This window comes from Carassius carassius, chromosome 30 (assembly GCF_963082965.1).
Source record: "Carassius carassius chromosome 30, fCarCar2.1, whole genome shotgun sequence".
In the NCBI taxonomy this organism is placed as follows: domain Eukaryota; kingdom Metazoa; phylum Chordata; class Actinopteri; order Cypriniformes; family Cyprinidae; genus Carassius; species Carassius carassius.
The window spans coordinates 21,784,875-21,804,924 of record NC_081784.1 but is presented as its reverse complement, the minus strand read 5'-3'; the positions used below and the strand labels follow the sequence as shown (position 1 = coordinate 21,804,924).

Here is a 20,050-nt window from a genome sequence, read left to right as displayed (position 1 = left end):
GAAATTATACTCTGTGTCTCTGATTTTCTTGTGTGAACATAAATGTGTACACAAAATAAATAAATAAATACAACATTTGAGCAGATTTAGAGATTGACAATATGACCTTTACAAATTCTAATTTGTTAATTTGTAAATTTTGAAAATGTTACTTGGTAATCTGAACGGATGTATGATGAGTGAATGACTTGTTTGAGTTTGTTATTTTCAATGAATCTGAATTGTTTGGGGTTGGTTCTGGCTCAGTGAAACAGTAACCTAAATAATTTACATAAGAACACTGAACGAAATGAGCACTGAAATAAGAGGTCATGTACTTTTGTTCTTTTATGTACCTGAGTGTCTTCCAGCGATTAACGAATTCAATGTTGTGACAGAATGTGTGAAACAGATAAAACGCTGTAGGCCTACATATGGTACACTTTTTTTGCTCAATGTGGTCTGTGCTCTAGTACTTTGTAACTTTATTTCTGCTTATGGTTAGCCTGTGCCTGCTTATGAACCCATTGCGTGCACTTCCATTGCAATATCATCCCTATTTAATAGTTTATGTGTACACATGTGCATTAGTTGTTTACATTTTTTTGTACAAATTAAGTGAAATTCATAATTGTCACCACAAGCTCATTTATTAAGTCTGTGTATATTTCTGTAGTTGTTTTTGTGAATCTAGTTCAGGAAGGCTGGAAACTTTAAAGCCATATTATACAGTTGTGATACTGTAAAAAAAAAATATATATATGTTTAGTGTTTGTCTGCCTTGACCGCAACTTCAACAGGTACAGTAGAAACTAGTACTTTACACTGTAAACCCTAATGTTGTACTTAATAAAGAAATCAAGTTAAAATAACGTCACATTACTTATAACACCCAGTTTTGCCATCAAAACTTAAACATGTCACAGTGTCTGGGTTGTGTTCCCTGGGTATCCACTAGGTGTCCTCAGTTCCCACGGTGTTTATCATATTATCACTTTCTGTCTCCTTATTTGGTCACCTTCCTCCTTGTTTAGTTATTTGATTGTTCCCCACCTGTCTCCAGTTTCCCCATTATCCTTTTGTGTATTTATACCTGGTCTGTCTGAGTCTTTGTCATGGAGTCCTTGTTGTATGATTGATACTTCCCAGAGTCTGCTCTTCCCATGTGTTCTTGTTTTGTTTCTATGTGTTTGGATTTTCTGGTTTTGACCCTGCCTGGACTGTTTACCCCTTTGGATTTGCCCTTGTAATAAATCTCACACCTGCAATTGGATCTCTCCTGTGTTTCTTGTATCACCGTACGTGACAGAAGGACTCCGTCATGCCTAGATCCAGCGGTGTGGGATTTCGAATCTGCATTGCCCGATGCTGTTCCGGAGGCCGAGGCGGTGACCGAGGCTGTTCCGGAGGCTGAGGCAGTGACCGAGGCTGTTCCGGAGGCCGAGGCGGTGACCGATGCCGTTCCCGAGGCGGTGACTGATGCCGTTCCCGAGGCGGTGACCGATGCCGTTCCCGAGGCGGTGACCGATGCGGTGCACGATGCCGTTCCCGAGGCCGAGGCGGTGCAAGATGCCGTTCCCGAGGCCGAGGCGGTGCCCGAGGCCGTTCCGGAGGCCGTTCCGGAGGCCGTTCCGGAGGCCGAGGCGGTGCCCGAGGCCATTCCGGAGGCCGAGGCGGTGCCCGATGCCGTTCCGGAGGCCGAGGCGGTGCCCGATGCCGTTCCGGAGGCCGAGGCGGTGCCCGATGCCGTTCCGGAGGCCGAGGCGGTGCCCGATGCCGTTCCGGAGGCCAAGGCGGTGCCCGATGCTGTTCCGGAGGCCGAGGCCGCTCCCGAGGCCGTTACCGAGGCAGTGCCCGAGGCCGCTCCCGAGGCCGTTACCGAGGCAGTGCCCGAGGCCGCTCCCGAGGCGGTGCCCGAAGCCAAAGTGTCTCACGTCTCCACAGGCAGTCCAAAGTCAAGTCAGGTGCCCATTGACTTTCCAGAGTTGAGTCAGTTCCCGGTTGACCCTCCAGAGGCGGTGCCCGAAGCCGAGGCGTCTCATGTCTCCACAGGCAGTCCAAAGTCAAGTCAGGTGCCCATTGACTTTCCAGAGTTGAGTCAGTTCCCGGTTGACCCTCCAGAGTCGAGTCAGGTGTTCATGGACCCTCCTGAGTCAGGGTTAGTCACCGTCGACCATCTAGAGTCAGGGCTTGTTCCTGTTGACCTTCCAGAGTCGAGTCAGGTGACTGTTGAATTTTCAGAGTTGATTGAGGTTCCGGTTGACTTTCCAGAGGCTAGTCAGGTGCTTGTGGACCCTCCAGAGTCAGGGCCAGTCACCGATGACCCTCCAGAGTCAGGGCCAGTCACCGATGACCCTCCAGAGTCAGGGCCAGTCACCGATGACCCTCCAGAGTCAGGGCCAGTCACCGATGACCCTCCAGAGTCAGGGCTAGTCATCGTGGACCTTTCAGAGTCAGGTCAAGTCACTGGGTGGCCTTCTGCTCCGCCCTGGGGGACTCCGACGTCGAACACGAGGACGTGGTGGTCATCTGCTCTGCCCTGGGGGACTCTGGCGTCGACCACGAGGACGTGGTGGTCATCTGCTCCGCCCTGGGGGACTCTGGCGTCGACCACGAGGACGTGGTGGTCCTCTGCTCCGCCCTGGGGGGCTTCCGTTCTGACCACACGGACGTGGTGGTCTTCTGCTCCGCCCTGGGGGCGCTTGCCCTGACTACACGGTTGTGGTGGTCTTCCGCTCCGCCCTGGAGGACTCTGGCGTTGACCACAAGGGTGTGGTGGTCTTCTGCTCTGCCCTGGGGGGCTTCATGTTGTTGTTTTTTCCTTTTGTTTTTGTGTTAATTTCTGTCCCTGTTCCTTTCTGTTAGTCTGGCCCTCCGTCCCTCCCCCTGAACCTCCTCCGGTCCTCCTCCCTCCTGGTCTTCCTGTTTTGTGTTACATTCTGGTGCCTGTTCATCATGTTTTTCTTTTCTGGCCCTCCGTCCCTCCCCCTGAGCCTCCACCTGTCCGCCTCCCTCCTGGTCTCTGTTCTGTCTATTGTGGAGCGTCTGTCCTATCCTTTTGTGTATTTATACCTGGTCTGTCATGGAGTCTGTCTTTGGTCTGTCTTTGTCATGGAGTCCTTGTTGTATGATTGATACTTCCCAGAGTCTGCTCTTCCCATGTGTTCTTGTTTTGTTTCTATGTGTTTGGATTTTCTGGTTTTGACCCTGCCTGGACTGTTTACCCCTTTGGATTTGCCCTTGTAATAAATCTCACACCTGCAATTGGATCTCTCCTGTGTTTATTGTATCACCGTACGTGACAAAACAGGTGTGTTTAAATTGCTCATTGGCAGTAAAAATCTTTTGAATTAAGATTTCAAGTGTTATAAAAAAATTTCCATTTATTTAAATTATTCGCTATGTCTCTGTTTAAAAATGATTGGTCACGCTTGAAATTCTGCCTTGACAACAGCGCCGATTGGCCAATATAACACAAGGAGGGAATTGTTTTTGCCAAATTTGCTGAAGAAGCAGCACTGACTGCAGGCCACAGTCATTTGCAGGACCTAGTGATGGGAAGTTTGATTCTTTTCCGCGAACCGGTTCTTTCGGACGGTTCGATTCAATAAACCGGTTGAAAAAACCGGTTCACCGGTTCTTTTACGCTCGACGTAATGACGTCATTGGCGATGACGTAATGATGACGTAAAACTTACGTTTCGCCAGATTTCCCTTCATTCAAGCCCTCGGTTTACCCGGGCTCATAACATTAGCACAGAATCAGTTCAAATCAATCACCAAAAGATCCAGTTCGGTTCAGATGCGCAATGAGTCAGTCGGCTTTACGCTGAATCACGCATGCGCAGTATCATCAGCTCCTCGGTTCTCAAATCGGACGCGTCCGAAAGAAACGGTTTTCGGTTCAGTGTACTGATGATCCAAAAACCGATGCAACCGGTTCTTGACTCGAGAACGAGAACTGCTCTAACCGACACATGCTGCAGTTCAGTATCATCAGCTGCTCTACTCGTGTTCATGTTCTGTTTACAACAAGCTCAATTTGTGAATGTGTCATCATTAACTATAAATAAAGTACAGATATTTCATAAATCATCCCTTATTCCTATTAAACATAGTCTTTAGAGTCTTAATTATTGTCCAACTTCCCTGAAAACCCCTTTGGCCTATACATAATCTACAATATACAGATTAGAAACATTCATCTTAAAAAAAAAAAAAACGAGAACGAGAATCGCTCCAGCAGTGGGCGTGTTTGTTCGTCATCTGGCTCTGCTCGGTGTTCATCTTCAGTTCTCTCTTCACAGCAGTTCAGTCAGTGTACTGTTTGAGTAAATGAATTACTCCAGGATATTGAGATCACGCATGTGAATGTTATTTTACTTTTTTAAACGGGTTGCAGCATCAAGGATAGTAGCAAGTACCATTTTGCACATCCTGCTAGTTGTAAATAAACCACAGATCAGGGCGCTTGCGCTCCAGGCTGTCAGGAGGAGATGGGTCTGTTGTGTTGTTCATCAAAAGGATACTTGCTGCTATCCTTGATGCTGCAACCCGTTTAAAAAAGTAAAAAAACATTCACATGCGTGATCTCAAATCGGGAAGATTGACAGATTCCCAAAGTTTGATATACATCTTTACGCTTGTGCTCCAGACTGTAGTAAACAAATTCAGCTTTGTTTGCAGAGGCTGTGGATTAAAGGTAATATATGATGTTTAGTTTCTTGCATAGACTTATCATTTCATATAATTTAATTCCACATAACTATTAATTAATAATATCTCTGTAAATGTGTCACAGGCGGGATAAAAGGTCTTTGGTTTTTAGTGAACATACCGGCCAAAGAAATTCTTAAAACGATTAACGTTAGGCAGTATTCACGCGGCAGCCCAATTTTACACCAAATAAAAGAAACGTCCTTTCACAAATTACACAAAGAGACATTTCAGTGTCTGGAAATAGATTTTTCTCGAAGTTCGAGCTGCAATATCACACTTAGGCCTATTGTAAACTAACAGCGCTAGTCTGTAAAACATTGGCTATGTTTGGAAGTTACGTGATTTTAACTTAAACGCATTTATACCTTGTCCAATTGTATAAAAAAATAAAACCTTTAACAGACAATAAAGCAAAATTTACCAGCGTAACGTTACTCCTGAGGCCTCGACTCTTCCCCCTCCTCGTCTGCTTCATAACCACCTGCCTGCTAATGTTACTGTCCCTGCGGGAGGAAAACAAACGTGAAATTCAGATGTTCTTACAGAAAGTTAGTAATACAAACGTGTTTATAACTCGAAAATACTCGAAGGCAACTAAGCAAAATTTAAATATATATTTTACCATTATTCTACCTACAGTACCAGCGTACTCTGGGTCTTTCACGACGACTCTCTTCCCGCCTGCTTTAACGCCTGTCTGGCTGCTTGTGCAGCTGGCCCGCTGCCAGAGTAAAACGGTAAAGTATTTTCACCATGCAAATAACATGACAATAAAACGTATAAGGAAATAAAAAAACAATGTGTGTATATTTATGCGTTGCGTTTAAATCTTTACTTACCTATTTAACTTTAAACTTTATTATTTATTTCTTCTTTCAGGTGATCCTGCAAATGACTGTGGCCTGCAGTCAGTGCTGCGTCTTCAGCAAATTCAACAAAAAATTCCCGCCTTGTGTTATATTGGCCAATCGGCGCTTTTGTCAAGGCAGAATTTCAAGCGTGACCAATCATTTTTAAACAGAGACATTGCGAATAATTTAAATAAATGGAAATTCTGAGTTTATAACACTTAAAAGCTTAATTCAAAAGATTTTTACTGCCAATGAGTAATTTAAACACACCTGTTTAAGTTTTGATGGCAAAACTGGGTGTTATAAGTAATGTGAAGTTATGTTAACTTGATTTCTTTATTAAGTACAACATTAGGGTTTACAGTGTGGAGAGGCAATGCCCTTAAATTTAATCTGTGTGCTGTCACCTTTCATGGGGAGCGAGGATCAAAGAGACGCTGGAGATTTCTTCAACATGGAATTTTAATTCAAAGACGTGGAAAACACAGGAACTCACTGAAGACAGCCAACAGAGAACTAGGAACTAAGAACACTTTAAATACACAGACACTGATGGGAACAAAATTAACTAAGCGGGGAACACTTAGAACTGAGAACAGGAACACCAAGTCTGACAGGTGCATTCTTGTTTTTGCTCAAATACTGGATTTACACAAGCATAGTCTGTGCTACAGTAGTTATGTAGTCCACTTCTTAGTATTATTTAAAAGACGTACTAAGTGTTTTGTAAGGGATTTACAAATCACATTAATTACGTCTTAGTGTAACATTATTATATTCTTTTTTCAGCAAAATGGGAAAACTACATCCAGGCAGAGCCAAGCCACCATAAACCTTGGTGGTTTATTCTTAAACCAATCAGCGAGCTCGAATAGTGGAATCATAGTTACAGTTTAATATTTATTTGTTGTAATTTAATTATATATATGAAATGATGTTATTATGTTATGAATTACATATATTAACATATTATTATTTATTTTAATAGTAATTGGCGGCCCACCTGCAATACAATAGCGACCCACTAGGGGGCCGCGGCCCACAGGTTAAAAACCACTGATATAAGGAATAAGTGACCATACAATGTGATCTCACTTAATAGGAGATAGAAGTGTGATAGAAGTAAGGGACATTATCAGAGGAAAGACATTAAGGTTAAGACACAGGTGATGAGTGGCAGATGTGTGAGAGAGGAAGCAAACTGTTTAGCTGACAATAATAATAAATAAATAAGCATTATAGGCACAAATACAAATGTACTTTTTTTTATATATATATGGTGTTATTGTTTTGGCAAGTTTAAATTAAAACATCTATGAAACCTTGTGTGATATTCCTTTAAAATAACGTTTTAGTAGATGTTTTTTAAGTATATTTTACTGTGCAATTTCTTACATAATTTCTCTGAGTTAGACCGAACTTTTATTTTGGTTTTTTTTTATTACTGAGTTTCTGTGTTTTTTAATAAAATATTATTATTATTAACAATTAGGCCTACTTGAAGTATAGCATACTCTACTGTGCAATAGTACTATATTTCTGTTACGAATTAATGACGATAGTTTTATCAAATGAAATGGTGAAATCCTCTCATAGCGCACTGGCGTGCACATGTGTAGCCTACATCATGTGACAATAGCGCATCACAGTCCCGCCCACAGCCCGAGAAATCTTTGGTGCCGGAAGTAAATTTCCCATTCATTTTTCCCATTGACGTTTTGGAAAATCCGTACCTAAAGAGTTTTATAGCATGTCTGAGGATAACCAGCTACGGCTGAATTCAAAAGCATACAACATATCATTTCGAGTAAAAAAACAAAGAGAAAATCCAAAAAAAGTCAAAGGTACAAGACCGTGTACATATTTTCATTTTCGAGCGAATGAACTACTTATCCCATAAACCACCGCGCCCCACTGAAATAGACTGAAGCCACAACTGCGAAAGAGCCTTTTGAGCGACTTCCAAATCTGATGACGGCCGCGCAAACTTTTTCCTCCAGTTAATTTTATTTGAATGTGCAGTTAATAGCAGTTCTTTTAGTATTAATCGTGTAAATAAATAGTGTTTTATATAGGTATTGTGTATTGAATTTTATATTTATCATTGTGTATTTTATATTGTGTGCATGTGTGAAAGCGGTTAACGATCACGTCAGCAATGGTGCAGTGCTTTGTACCTGACTGCAATCACCGCTCAGTCGTCAACACGTGTCGTTGCCATGAATTATTACACAAATGTTCAGTAAATGCACAAAAAGGTATGCCTAGGCTAAATATTGTTTTGACAGTGCCATCATAAAATGCTTGATATGACTCATACCCACTGATCTATATATACTGTATATATTATAGATCAGTGCTCATACCATATAAAGGCTACAGTAGCCTAGCTAAAGTGGACGATAATGCTAACTAACGTTACCAACCTACCTGCAAAACTCACCAAAACTTTGTAGGTCTTGTCCCTCATGCTGGCCCTTACAAAACCCACAAGCTGACCCTCGGACACGCTACACTCAACTATGTGACCCGATCTGAAGTGGGTTTCACCCCTTTGAACACTTGTTTTCCTCCTTGAAAAAAGCCATTATGGCAGCCAAGGAGATCATGGTTGCACTGATAAGTCTACCGTGCAAAAACGCAACACAGGTTTTTATTTTATATTTTTATTAATGATCTTCAGTCTTCAAGGACCTTCGCGGGGTTTAACAAGACACGAGTTCCACCAATCAGATGCATCACTGTGGGATTGTTCAGGATTGTGGGTAATGAAGTACTTATCCAAGACATCGCGAATAAAAGGCATTTATCTCAAAACAAGGTTAGTGCCCCATGAACCTTTGGCATTTATATGAGCATATACCATTGCTTAGTACAGCCGTAGCTGGTTTTAAGTCTACCATGTATAGTTGTGTTTTTATGGCTTATACCCCAACTGTCAATGCAGAAATTGTATTGAATTTTTACTTCCAGCTGTAACGCCACGCCAGCAGAGGGAGCCCTCACTGGAGTATTGACTGTTTACCACTCCCTCTGCTTCTACAGTCATTTCCTGTTTGGGACTATTTAACATGTGCTAGCATGTCACTTCACTGCGAATTATTGCCAGTTAACCTGCCTTACCAAGCGTTTTCCTTGTGAGTATTCTGACTGCCTGTTTGATCACGATTCTGCATGTTATCTCGTTCACGTCTCTTGGATTGCCCCTTTGGATTTACTATTTTATTGGACTGATGTTTGTGTTTGACCTGTTCGCCTGCCTACTCGTCTCTGCCTATTGGATAACCCCTGTGTATGTTGAAAGATCGGACTGCCCTTACGGTACTGACACTTTGCCTGGTTACACGACTCTGATTATAAGATCTTCCTTTAATAAACTCCTGCAAATGGATTCACATTCTGCTTCAGCCTCTTCGTTACAGAATACTTCGCCTCAACTGAATCCAGCAGAAGTTTCTAACTTGCAAGCGGCGTTCGCTTATTAAGGTGAAGTCTTAAAGGGGTACCAAGATCAGTTGAGTAAACTTCAAGCAGTCAAGGAGCACTTGACAAGCTACATCCAGTCACTTCGTCAACCACGCCTAGAGCGGTGAGTTTTGCACTACCTGATAAATTTGATGGTTCAGCTGATAAATGTCGGGGCTTTGTTCGTCAAGTGAAGATTTATTTCGACATTCAGGAAGACAAGTTTAATTCTGATTGAAAAGAAATGTGCCGTCATGATATCTTTATTGTCTGGGAAGGCTATCGACTGGGCTGCCGATGTTTGGGATACTGACATGAGATTCAGACGATCCATTGACTATTTCCTGCAACAACTTCGAGAAGTGTTTGAATATCCCGCAGGGGGCAAGGATATATCAACTCAACTTCTGCAACTGTCGCAAGGAAACAGAACAGCCGCAGAGTACACCATCTTGTAGGGCTGTAGTACTCGAGTCCGGTCTTGGACTCGAGACATTTTTCTATCGTCTCGGACTTGTCTCGGACTCGTTGCATTTGCACTCGGACTTGTCTCCGACTTGGCCATTGGACTCGCCAAGTGTTTTAGTTGGTCTCAACCGAGTCCAGCAAAAAAATAAAATAAAACACTTTTCTTCAAAACAAAACCAGATTTGCATGATGTCGCGACTGAAAACGTTTCTCCTTTTTTTCCAAATCACTCTGTAGCTTGCGCCTGCGCTACTGTGGCGTCTGCTGTTGCTAGGCAACCATGACCCGCTCTCCGTGAAGATGCAGAAGTTTCAGCAAAAAATAAATGGATTTCCAGCACTGTATTCCAGCACATATACTATGTTGTACAGTATAGGGATTGCAAGACTACTGATTTCTACTAGTCGATTTTTTTTTTATTAAAAAATGCTTGAGTTACTCGACTACTCGTGGTCTATGCTATTGAAAATGAAAACACATTAAAAAAATATCAATAAACGCTTATTAATGTATAGCCTTATGTAACAATTACATATGTCAATTTTAAAAACTTTATAATTATGACATTACATATTTAAATTTTCATGTAACAGACAGTATTTGTATCTGTAACAATCACAACATTTTTCGTATCTGCATTCGGATACAACGTCGTACAGTTACTTGATAAGACCGTTATGACTTTTTATCTTTTTTTTTTTTGTAGTTATCACTGAACCAGTATGTCGTATTAAACTAAAATAATTATTAATTTAATATATTAATAATTTAAAATAATATTTATCATGCAAGCAGATAGATGTCATGACAAACGTTTAGATCATTTGAACACGACTGAATCAATTCAATGCGCACATTTTCATTACGCAGAACACTTTAAGCGAGTCTATAATGTTTAGTGAACTTCACTAAACAAATGTGTGTGTGTGCCGCGCAAACCAGCAAAAGATAACGATGCAAACATATAAGAAAGGTAGAAAATGTATCCGTATCTAAGCTGAACTGATTTGGTTTTTGAGAGACATGAGACGCGCAACGCGGCTGTTTGATTGGTGAGCGCGCTCTGCTTATTTCATTCATTTGTTTCATATCGTAGCCTATAAGCTTTAAATCATTGCCCTTTAAATATATACAAATACTATAACGTGTATGATGTATTATTATAGGTAAAATTACTCTTGCAATGCTCTGATTTCTGAAAGATGCACAGAGAGGCGACAACAAATGCGCGTGTTTGATTTGCGCTCTTTTTTTTCTCATAAAGTTTACATTCAATCTTGTGACTTTAGCGCTCTCCGTATAATATTGCGCTGATCCCCTGGCTCACCTGTTATCTAGCAAACACCAGACTGTGTCAGCTTCAGCGAGTATTCGGGCAGAATTTTTCCTTGGCCGTTATTCGTTTTTTAAGCCATTATCCATGCCATTCAGAAATAAGGTATTCGGCTTCAGGCACAACCCTAATTATTCTATTACATATTTTATTTTTACATGCAACATAGAAACATACATCATAGAAAGTACCTAACAGCTCCACGCAATATTGTAATTCTAAAATTCACGTCGTACTTGCAAACCCTTTGTATGCATTATGGTTAATGCATGCTGGAGTAGTCGATTTTTTCCGACAGTATGTAAAAAATTTCGCTGTATTTATGTGCGCATGCCCAGTAGAGCCAAACATATTCCTTCTAGCCTTGCCGCGCGCATTTGTCATATCCTGAGCTTTGCATGTGTGTGTGCACTGTGCCAAGGCATCAGTCATTTCAGTTTTTGACCACAGACATAATGTCAGCAAAAGCAGCATTATTAAGTAAATAAAATGAAAATAAAGTACATAAAAATAAATTGACCTTACAGCTCCAAACTCTGTTCTAGAGGGCCAGTGTCATTTATAGTTTAGCTCCCAGGGTCGGACTGGGGGTAAAACCTGTACTCATTACCAGGGCCCCAAAGGAAGAGAGGGCCCTTGAAAAGTATGAATCTGAAATATATTTTATTTTACCTGGATATTTTCATGGGTGGGGGGCATGGGGGCCCATCAGGACTGCCTATGCATAGGGCTGTTGTGGATGTTGTGTAACACCCCTTTTAGCTTCAACCCTAATTATACACACTTGAACCAGCTAATCAAGCTTAGACACACTAGTATCTTCCAGATAGGTGTTTTAAGGCCAGTTGGAGCTAAACTTTTCAGGACATTGGCCCTCCAGGACCTAGTTTGGAGACCCCTGTCCAACATAGTTGTTACTCTGTTCTTGCCTGCGGGTGTTGCTGTTGGACAGTGTTTTCTCTACTTCCTGTTGGCCTTCTGTAGCTAATCGTAGCTCCGTGTAGCTGTTTTTATTTTATTTTTTCTCTAGAATCTTTATCTTACTATCACTCTCTGTTTTTTAAAGTGATAAAATATAACTTAATTCACACCATATTTCTGATATTATCGATCAATCTTATCAGATTAACTTTGATCGTTCACTTTTATTTTATATCCTATATATTTTACACCTGCAAAGCGTTAGCACTCGTTAGCTTGTCATTAGCGTTTTCATTCGAACCTATCGCTGTTTTCTTTTCTCCTCTCCTCTCTCTCGCTCCAGTTTTTCACAAGTTCATCAAACAACCGCAGTAAGAATATTTCATCAAGCACGGTGAATGTTAGGGCCCTAGATACAGCTTTGGATGCGTCTAGCTCAGGGATTCCTGTACATTGTTCGGTTCCGGCAACAGAGCCCCTGCAGCAGGGCAACTGGGTGACGGTGAGGCAGCGTAGTCGTGGGTCAAAACACCGCTCTTCTGTTCCGATCAAAACATTAAAAAGGTTCTCCCCACTCAGTGATGCACCCACTGAGAAACCTGATGAAAGTGCTCTAGTTATTGGTGATTCTATTGTACGGAACGTGAATATGGAGACACCAGCCACCATAGTCAAATGTTTACCGGGAGCCAGAGCGCCTGACATCTTGGCAAATTTAAAAGTGCTGGCTAATGCTAAACGTAAATACAGTAAGATTGTTATTCATGCCGGCGCTAATGATGTTCGACTTCGCCAGTCGGAGATCACTAAAAATAACATTAAAGAGGTGTGTGAACTTGCAAGCACGATGTCAGACACTGTAATATGCTCTGGTCCCCTCCCTGCTTAACGTGGTGATGAGATGCATAGCAGATTGTCATCACTCAATGGCTGGATGTCTAAGTGGTGCCCACAGAATAACACAGGTTTCATAGACAATTGGACGAGCTTTTGGGGCAGACCTGGCCTGTTGAAAAGAGATGGTCTTCATCCCTCCTGGGGTGGCAACACTCTTCTCTCTAGAAATATGGCAAATAGTCTTAGTGTTTATACTTGACTAACTGGGGCCCAGGTCAGCAAGCAGACTGGCTAAACCGACCGTCTGCTAGCTGCCTCCCGTCACAGAGGTCAGTTAATTCTCAGTACATAGAGACTCTTTCACCTAGATATCACACTATAAAGACTGTGTCTGTTCCCCGAACTACAAAATACAAAATATGTCCAAACCAAGTTAAGATTAACAATTTAATTGAGGTTCAACAAATAAAAAACAAATGCAATATGGATAAACAAATGATAAAGCTTGGCTTATTGAATATCAGATCCCTTTCTACGAAAACACTTGTTGTAAATATGATCACTGATCATAATATAGATGTACTCTGTTTGACAGAAACCTGGCTAAAACCTGATGATTACATTATTTTAAATTAGTCCAGCCCCCAAGATTACTGTTATAAATATGAGCCGCGTCTAAAAGGCAAAGGGGGAGGTGTTGCTTCAATTTATAACAACGTTTTCAGGATTTCTCAGAGGGCAGGCTTCAAGTATAACTCGTTTGAAGTAATGGTGCTTCATATAACATTATCCAGAGAAACAAATGTTAATGATAAATCCCCTGTTATGTTTGTACTGGCTACTGTATACAGGCCACCAGGGCACCATACAGACTTTATTAAAGAGTTTGGTGATTTTACATCCGAGTTAGTTCTGGCTGCAGATAAAGTTTTAATAGTTGGTGATTTTAATATCCATGTTGATAATGAAAAAGATGCATTGGGATCAGCATTTATAGACATTCTGAACTCTATTGGGGTTAGACAACACGTTTCAGGACCTACTCATTGTCGAAATCATACTCTAGATTTAATACTGTCACATGGAATTTATGTTGATAGTGTTGAAATAACTCAGCCAAGTGATGATATCTCAGATCATTATTTAGTTCTGTGCAAACTTCATATAGCCAAAATTGTAAATTCTACTTCTTACAAGTATGGAAGAACCATCACTTCTACCACAAAAGAGTGCTTTTTAAGTTATCTTCCTGATGTATCCAAATTCCTTAGCATATCCAAAACCTCAGAACAACTTGATGATGTAACAGAAACTATGGACTCTCTCTTTTCTAGCACTTTAAATACAGTTGCTCCTTTACGCTTAAGGAAGGTTAAGGAAAACAGTTTGACACCATGGTATAATGAGCATACTCACACCCTAAAGAGAGCAGCCCGGAAAATGGAGCGCAGCTGGAGGAAAACAAAACTAGAGGTATTTCATATTGCTTGGCGGGAATGTAACCTATCCTACAGAAAAGCATTAAAAACTGCTAGATCCGATTACTTTTCTTCTCTTTTAGAAGAAAACAAACATAACCCCAGGTATTTATTCAATACAGTGGCTAAATTAACGAAAAATAAAGCCTCAACAAGTGTTGACATTTCCCAACACCACAGCAGTAATGACTTTATGAACTACTTTACTTCTAAAATCGATACCATTAGAGATAAAATTGCAACCATTCAGCCGTCAGCTACAGTATCACATCAGACAGTGCACTATAGACCCCCTGAGGAACAGTTCCACTCATTCTCTACTATAGGACAGGAAGAATTGTATAAACTTGTTAAATCATCTAAACCAACAACATGTATGTTAGACCCTATACCATCTAAGATCCTAAAAGAGGTGCTTCCAGAAGTCATAGATCCTCTTCTGACTATTATTAATTCCTCGTTGTCATTAGGATATGTCCCCAAAACCTTCAAACTGGCTGTTCTTAAGCCTCTCATCAAAAAACCACAACTTGACCCCAAAGAACTAGTTAATTATAGACCAATCTCGAATCTCCCTTTTCTGTCCAAGATACTAGAAAAGGTGGTATCCTCACAATTATATTCCTTATATATTCCTTGTATATGTGAGGATTTCCAGTCAGGATTTAGACCGTATCATAGTACTGAGACTGCTCTCCTTAGAGTTACAAATGATCTGGTCTTATCATCTGATCGTGGGTGTATCTCTCTATTAGTTTTATTGGATCTTAGTGCTGCATTTGACACAATTGACCACAACATTCTTTTGCATAGACTTGAACACTTTGTTGGCATCAATGAAAGTGCATTAGCATGGTTTAAATCGTACTTATATGACCGCCAGCAGTTCGTAGCAGTGAATGAAGATGTATCATATCGATCACAAGTGCAGTATGGAGTACCTCAAGGCTCAGTACTAGGGCCGCTACTCTTCACGCTTTATATGTTACCCTTGGGAGATATCGTCAGGAAACATGGTGTTAGCTTTCACTGTTATGCTGATGATACTCAGCTCTATATTTCTTTGCGGCCCGGTGAAACACACCAATTTGAAAAACTAATGGAATGCATAGTTGATATAAAAAACTGGATGATGAGTAATTTCTTACTGCTAAATTCTGAAAAAACAGTGGTGTTAATTATAGGACCTAAAAACTCGTAATAACCTAGAACACTGTCTAAGACTTGATGGTTGCTCTGTCAATTCTTCGTCATCAGTTAGGAACCTAGTTGTGCTATTTGATCGCAATCTTTCCTTAGAAAGCTACATTTCTAGCATTTGTAAAACTGCATTTTTCCATCTCAAAATAGATCTAAATTACGGCCTATGCTCTCAATGTCAAATGCAGAAATGTTAATCCATGCATTTATGACCTCAAGGTTAGATTATTGTAATGCTTTATTGGGTGGTTGTTCTGCACGCTTAGTAAACAGACTACAGCTAGTCCAAAATGCAGCAGCAAGAGTTCTTACTAGAACCAGGAAGTATGACCATATTAGCCCGGTCCTGTCAACACTGCACTGGCTCCCTATCAAATATCGTATAGATTTTAAAATATTGCTTATTACTTATAAAGCCCTGAATGGTTTTGCACCTCAGTATTTGAATGAGCTCCTTTCACATTATAATCGTCTACGTCCGCTACGTTCTCAAAACTCAGGCATTTTGATAATACCGGAAACACTTCCCATAACACCCTATGTACTTGCTACATCATTAGAAGAATGGCATCTACGCTAATATTTTTCTGTTTCTCTCTTATTCCGAAGTCACCGTAGATCCAGATCCAGTAAGTATCCAGACCAGATGGTGGATCAGCACCTAGAAAGGACCTCTACTGCCCTTAAAGACAGCCGAGACCAGGACAACTAGAGCCCCAGATACAGATCCCCTGTAAAGACCTTGTCTCAGACGACCACCAGGACAAGACCACAGGAAATAGATGATTCCTCTGCACAATCTGACTTTGCTGCAGCCTGGAATTGAACTACTGGTTTCGTCTGGTCAGAGGAGAACTGGCCCCCCAACTGAGCCTGGTTTCTCCCAAGGTTTTTTTCCATTCTGTCACCGATGGAGTTTCGGTTCTTTGCCGCTGTCACCTCTGGCTTGCTTAGTTGGGGTCACTTCATCTACAGCGATATTGTTGACTTGATTGCGAATAAATGCACAGACACCATTTAACTGAACAGAGATGACACCACTGAATTCAATAATGAACTGCCTTTAACTATCATTTTGCATTATTGACACACTGTTTTCCTAATGAATGTTGTTCAGTTGCTTTGACGCAATGTATTTTGTTTAAAGCGCTATATAAATAAAGGTGACTTGACTTGACTTTGCACATGCTTTTTGTTCAAGATATGCTGTCTCTCGCATCACATACATTATCAGTAGTTAAGTATGTGGTCTTGAAGAGGACCCTTTTTTCTCTCATTTGGACTCGGTCTTGACTTGGACTCGAAACTTTTGGACTTGACTTGGACTCGAACCTCTTTGGACTCGGTCTTGACTTGGTCTCGACTAGTCCTGGACTTGTCTTGGACTCAACAAAGCTGGACTTGACTACAGCTCTACCATCTTGTTTCGCACCCTCGCTGCTCAGAGTGGGTGGAATGATGTTTCACTAAAAGCTGTATTCCAGAGAAGCCTCAACACGGATCTCCAGGCAGAGCTCGTATGTAAAGGAGAAAATTCATCGTTTACTGACTTCATCACGTTGGCAATAAAGATGGATAATTACCTATAAAACGGAAGAACTGTCCATCTCATTGACAGCAATGATCGGCTCCGGAGCAGCATTAAATCTCATTCATGAAGACATCGTCAAGAAGTATAACTTACCCGTCCAACCATATAACCCTCCCATTAAGATCAAGGCCATCAACGACACAGCAATCGGAACTGGCATAACTCAACAAACCAGGACACTTACATTACAAGTGGGGTTATTTCACCAGGAGTCCATATCCTTCTATGTTGTTAACTCCCCTAAGCATGAAGTCATCCTCGGATTCCCATGGCTGTCCATTCCCGACCCCATCCTGTCCTGGCATCAGGGTGAGTTGACCAAGTGGTCAGCCTTTTGTGAAAGTCACTGTTTCTCGTCAGTTCCCCAGCCTTGCTGTATCACTAGTGTTGAAAGTCCTTTGAGTACTAAGACGGTGACCTAGCAGAGGTTTTTAGTAAAACTAAGGCAACACAACTACCACCTCATCGTCCTTGGGACTGTAATATTGATTTACTCCCCAATGCCATGCCCCCCAAGAGTCGTGTTAATCCCTTATCTCGCACAGAATCCCAAGCCATGGAGGATTATATTGAGGAGGCCCTGAGTTCAGGTCTCATCCGACCTTCCACGTCTCCAGCTGCAGCTGGGTTCTTCTTTGTGGAGAAAAAGGATGGAGGACTCAGGCCCTGTATTGATTATCGGGATTAAACAACGTCACAATAAAATTCCGCTACCCTTTGCCATTGGTCCCTTCAGCTCTGGAAACTCCGTGAAGCAAAAATTTACACCAAACTAGACTTACGTAGTGCATACAACCTCATTCGCATCAAGGAGGGAGACTAATGGAAGACTGCCTTCCTCACCACTAGAGGGCACTATGAGTATCAGGTCATGCCGTATGGACTTGCCAACGCACCCGCTGTATTCCAGTCCTTCATAAATGTAATCTTCCGGGACCTGCTTAACCAGTATGTAATTGCCTACATTGATGACATTCTCATTTACTCCAAGTCTGAAGCAGAACACGTTGACCATGTCAAGACCGTCCTCACACGGCTCCTGGAGAATCACCTGTAAGTCAAGGCAGAGAAATGTGAGTTTCACGTCAAGCAGACATCATTCCTGGGTTATCACATTTGTCATCAAGGCGTTAAGATGGACGAGGCCAGTGTCAAAGCAGTGACAGAATGGCCCCAACCTTCCACGGTCAAGAAACTTCAGAGATTCCTAGGATTTGTAAACTTTTACAGAAGGTTAATTAGAAATTACAGCATGGTTGCAGCACCACTGACCTCACTCCTCAAGGGGAAACCTTCCAAGCTTAGGTGGAATGAGGAAGCTACTCAAGCATTCAAAATCTTAAAAATTAAATTTACCACGGCCCCTATCCTCAAGCACCCAGACCCAAACTTACCATTCATCGTGGAAGTCGATGCCTCCAATTCAGGAATTGGGGCCGTACTCTCTCAGCGCCATGGTCAACCGGGTAAACTGTACCCATGTGCATTCTTTTCCAGGAAGTTACCGGCAGCCAAACAAAACTATGATGTAGGGAATAAGGAACTCCTATCCATGAAAGCAGCGATAGAGCAATGGAGGCACTGGCTCGAGGGAGCAGTCCATCCATTCCAGGTGATTACCGATCATAAAAACCTGGAGTACATTAAAAGTGCAAAACGACTCAACCCTCGCCAAGCTCGATGGTCCCTCTTCTTCACACGCTTCCAATTCTCAGTGACTTATCGCCCAGGAAGCAAAAACAGTAAGGCAGATGTTCTATCCAGGCAGTATGATCTCCTCATGGACAACAAAGCTCCAGAATGCATTCTTCCTCCATCAGTAATCATCGCCCCAATTACTTGGGATATCATGGAGGAGATCCAATGGGAACAGGTCCGAGATCCAGCTCCTACCAACTGCCCTCCTAACCTCCATTACGTTCCACAAAGTCTGTGCCCCAGAGTCATTCAGTGGGTCCACTCCTCAGTCAGCTCTGGCCACCCAGGTATCTCCCGCACTCTACACCTGGTACGTAACTCATTCTGGTGGCCTTCAATGTCCAAGGACGTCACTAATCACGTCAAAGCTTGTCAGGTTTGTGCTCAATCTAAGACCCCCAAGGAATTACTGGACTCAAGAAGGAGAGGGGGTCAGCTCCAATATTTTGTGGACTGGGAGGGCTATGGACCTGAGGGGAGGTCATGGGTAGCCGCCAGCGACATTCTGGATCCGTCTCTCACAGAGGACTTCCATAGAGCCAGACCCGATCGACCAGCACCACGGGCACGTCCGCGCCCAGTACCAGGAGGCACTCCTAGGGAGGGGGATTCTGTTACGCCACGCCAGCAGAGGGAGCCCTCACCGGAGTATTGGCTGTATACCACTCCCTCTGCTTCTACAGTCATTTCCTGTGTGGGACTATTTAACATGTGCTAGCATGTCACTTCACTGCGAAGTATTGCCAGTTAACCTGCCTTACCAAGCGTTTTCCTTGTGAGTATTCTGACTGCCTGTTTGATCACGGTTCTGCCTGTTATCTCGTTCACATCTCTTGGATTGCCCCTTTGGATTTACTATTTTATTGGACTGATGTTTGTGTTTGACCTGTTCGCCTGCCTACTCGTATCTGCCTATTGGATAACCCCTGTGTATGTTGAAAGACTGCCCTTATGGTACTGACACTTTGCCTGGTTACACGACCCTGATTATAAGATCTTCCTTTAATAAACTCCTGCAAATGGATTCACATTCTGCTTCAGCCTCTTCGTTACACCGGCCCCGGCTGTGGGCGGGACTGTGATACTCTATAGAGCATCACAGTCCCGCCCACAGCCCGAGAAAGCTTAGGTGCCGGAAGAAAATTTCCCATTCATTTTTCCCATTAACGTTTTGGAAAATCCATATCTAAAGAGTTTTAGAGCATGTCTGAGGATAACCAGCTACGGCTGAACTCACAAGCATACAACATATCATTTTTAGTGAAAAAACGAAGAGAAAATACAAAAAAGTCAAAGGTACAAGACTGTGTACATATTTTCAGTTTGTACATTTACATTACATTACATTTAATCATTTAGCAGACGCTTTTATCCAAAACGACTTACAAATGAGAACAACAGAAGCAGTCAGGTCAACAAGAGAACAACAACAGTATACAAGTGCCATGACAAGTCTCAGTTAGTCTAGTATAGAACGCATAGGTAGGTTTTTTTTTTTTTTTTTTTTTTT

General features: G+C 42.0%; 1 long non-coding RNA gene across 1 annotated transcript; it reads right to left on the bottom strand.

Moving 5' to 3' along the window:
- Positions 1 to 5,021: 5,021 nt before the first annotated feature.
- On the bottom strand, positions 5,022 to 5,773 carry LOC132111189 (uncharacterized). Its single transcript, XR_009424750.1, has 3 exons — positions 5,538 to 5,773; positions 5,341 to 5,419; positions 5,022 to 5,201 (listed from the first exon to the last, which is right to left on the bottom strand). It is a non-coding gene; the product is annotated as an uncharacterized LOC132111189 (long non-coding RNA).
- Positions 5,774 to 20,050: the final 14,277 nt, after the last annotated feature.